At 39.6% G+C, this 3,347-nt stretch overlaps 1 long non-coding RNA gene across 1 annotated transcript; it reads right to left on the reverse strand.

The window, feature by feature from the left end:
• Nucleotides 1-1,725: 1,725 nt before the first annotated feature.
• LOC144957770 (uncharacterized) lies at nucleotides 1,726-3,097 on the reverse strand. The gene is made up of 2 exons (XR_013642204.1): nucleotides 2,578-3,097; nucleotides 1,726-2,046 (listed from the first exon to the last, which is right to left on the reverse strand). It is a non-coding gene; the product is annotated as an uncharacterized LOC144957770 (long non-coding RNA).
• Between the last annotated feature and the right edge of the window lie 250 nt (nucleotides 3,098-3,347).

Genomic DNA, 3,347 nt, shown 5'->3' on the forward strand with positions numbered 1-3,347 from the left:
CCTGCCGATTATCAAAACGGATACAAGAGGGATAAAACCAGCTTTGAGCGGCTGAACACCGGACTCAGATCAAAGAAAGATCAAAGGCGGTGACCGTGTCACCGGTGACAGCATCGGGCCTTTGACACGCGCCGCGAGCAGATTCCAAGTGTCACATTGTCTGCTGGAAAACGTTCCCGAAACATCATCCAGTTTTCTGCCAAACGCCAAACAAAAAAAATCATATTTTTGTATTCCTTTTTTCTTTGCATTTTTCAATTTTGGCATGAAAACTTTTTCCTTCAAATATTAATGTAGATTGATTAGGAAAACTACCTTTTTGTCGAGAAGAATTAAACCAGAGACTTCCATTGAACGTTTTGAGTTTGACCTTCGTTAAGAAATTGGATAAGAGTTTTATTAATCGGTTAATATTTGATGAAATGATTTTCTGGCAAAAAAGTAGGGAAAATGAGTTTTTTCAAATACTGTAATTTGGCTGCCAAGGGATTTCGTGATTTTCGTATTCGTTTAGTTTTTGGCTTCATCGCCAGTTATTTGTTACCTTTTGGTCACCTGTCTGTGATGACAAGATATGAAGTGAGTAGAAAAGTGCCAGAAGACAATAGAGAATAAACAAAATTTTTCGCGGCGGTGGTGGGGTTTGAACCTGCGACCTTATTGGTACGACAACTCCGCCTGGCAGGTGAGAGCGTGGCTCTACCGTGTGAGCTATCCACGAACACAAAAATATTCGTTTCAAACTCAAAGTCATTTCTAGATCCCTCTCTCACCCACTTCTTGAGACCGCCGATTCGTTCACCACCATCGCGAAGTAATTTAGACCAGCAGTTAAGCTTAATAGCCAATATTCTCATCACACACATATAACATAGAAACGATTGAGACATTGAGTATGCTCCGGTGTATGGGGTGAATTTTTAATTCAGAAAAGTGAGTGGAGCAGGCACTTATGTTGGTAACAACAAGATATGAAGTGAGTAGAAAAGTGCCAGAAGACAATAGAGAATAAAAATTTTAAAGCTTAACTGCTGGTCTAAATTACTTCGCGATGGTGGTGAACGAATCGGCGGTCTCAAGAAGTGGGTGAGAGAGGGATCTAGAAATGACTTTGAGTTTGAAACGAATATTTTTGTGTTCGTGGATAGCTCACACGGTAGAGCCACGCTCTCACCTGCCAGGCGGAGTTGTCGTACCAATAAGGTCGCTAGTTCAAACCCCACCACCGCCGCGGAAAAAAATTTTTTATTCTCTATTGTCTTCTGGCACTTTTCTACTCACTTCATATCTTGTTGTTACCAACATAAGTGCCTGCTCCACTCACTTTTCTGAATTAAAAATTCACCCCATACACCGGAGCATACTCAATGTCTCAATCGTTTCTATGTTATTGTGGCGGGTTGTGTGTGTTAATTTGTGGGATCGAGTCCAACCGATAGCTCAATGGTCTGGATTCGAACTAGTACGCGCGCTATGGCTCTCGTTACCAGCTGCACCACTCAACCTATATCACAAACGGCTCAGGTTTAATCTAGGGGAGATCAAGAATTGCCTTAGGGTCCCTTATAACTTAAGTGTATTAATAACAAGTGAGTCAAGACAATAGTAACGCCCAATGCACTAATAACAATTCTATACATAAAGTTTAATTAGATTGTTACAGGAAAAGATAGAAGAATAAGTATTTATTTGATATCAGGAGGAATAGCTCTAATTGAGTGGATCTAATCTATTATATATTTATTTGTTTGCTTTGATATAATCATATGTGTCCGTGGAAAATACATTTGAAAATGGTATAAGCCCGTTTGGCTTATCTTTATCCCGTCGGCTTGCTTGACTGAGGCAAATGTATCAGCTAGTTCCAGGGTTGGCGCCTGCTTTGCAGAGTTTTCTGGACATCACAACAGTGTGTTGTAGTTAGGCTGACATCAGGGGTTTCCCGCTGTTCAAGGACTGGGATGCAGGGATTCGGCACAACTGGGTGCTCCAACGACACGGAAAAGGACCAGGAAAATGGCCAGGAATCAGGATCAGGACAAGGACCTTCAATTTAAGAGTTAAAACAACAAGGTCTTAGAGCCAATCGAGTTTGTCTTTCGCCACCGAATCGTCCTTGAGCGACACATCATAATAGCCTTTATTTGCCGACAAAGTCAAGGAGAAGCAGTAACTTCATGATAATGGGAGTTAGTATATTGTTTAAACATCAACTGACAGTCGAGGTATCTTACATGATGAGAATTTAACAGGGTTGTGTCCCTGGTATTTCTTTATTTATTTTTATTAATTATAATTGAGGTTATGATGTGTGGCCGGCGATTGGCGGTGGGGTACAGACATTCAAGCAATATGCATATTGAATATAAATGAAATAATAACATTGATCATAAACAACTGTTAACTATAGAATAAGATACATATAGATATAGTTTTGTACAGGTATTCCAACTTACGAACATCCATGGAATAGCACAATTAAAATATATACACAAACTATAATATTAATAATAGATTAAATTGAATTCACAGTAATATCTCGTTCAACTTTGAATGTTAACCAATAATTCATTTTACCTCCAGCCGAGATAGACAAACTTTTACAAGTTTGAAATTGGAGAGATAGCTCTTTTCTCGTGGGCTTCTTAGCGTGTGTGTGATAAGATTCCTAGATGAATTTGGTTTTATGAAATGGAAAAGAGCGTCTGAATTATGGGAATAGCCAATCCGAAGAATCTTCCTGTTTTAGATAGCCAATGATATCCAGATGCTTTGGTAAGAAAGAATAACGGAGAATTGCCGGAGAGACAAGAACAGTAATTGCAATTAAGCGACTCTTGAACGAGACAAGGACCTCAGGGCATATGCACGATGGCGACTTGTTTGGAAAAGGTAATTAGCAGGTGGCATGAATACAATGGGCAGACAATTTGAACAGGTAAATAAGCCTTAAGCTGAAAGTGAATGTTCCGTTATACAATGGAAATGTTTCCCACCTAACGACCAGAATTTCCGTTAGAAAGATTTGGAGCTTTATTGGAGAAAGGCTGTCCATGTTTTGATTATCTTACTTGAGGTGTTAATCTGCCTTGGCAAATATATATATCTCGTCCACTAGGTTCGAAGTGGTTTTGAACCGAGACGCTGACGAATGATAAAGAAACACGCAGTGAAAGAAAATCGCTCGTCACAGTTATATGTGTGTGATGAGAATATTGGCTATTAAGCTTAACTGCTGGTCTAAATTACTTCGCGATGGTGGTGAACGAATCGGCGGTCTCAAGAAGTGGGTGAGAGAGGGATCTAGAAATGACTTTGAGTTTGAAACGAATATTTTTGTGTTCGTG

Source organism: Berghia stephanieae, chromosome 12, assembly GCF_034508935.2.
Source record: "Berghia stephanieae isolate SIO BIC M18660-M18661 chromosome 12, UCSD_Bste_1.3, whole genome shotgun sequence".
Classification (NCBI taxonomy): Eukaryota; Metazoa; Mollusca; class Gastropoda; order Nudibranchia; family Aeolidiidae; genus Berghia; species Berghia stephanieae.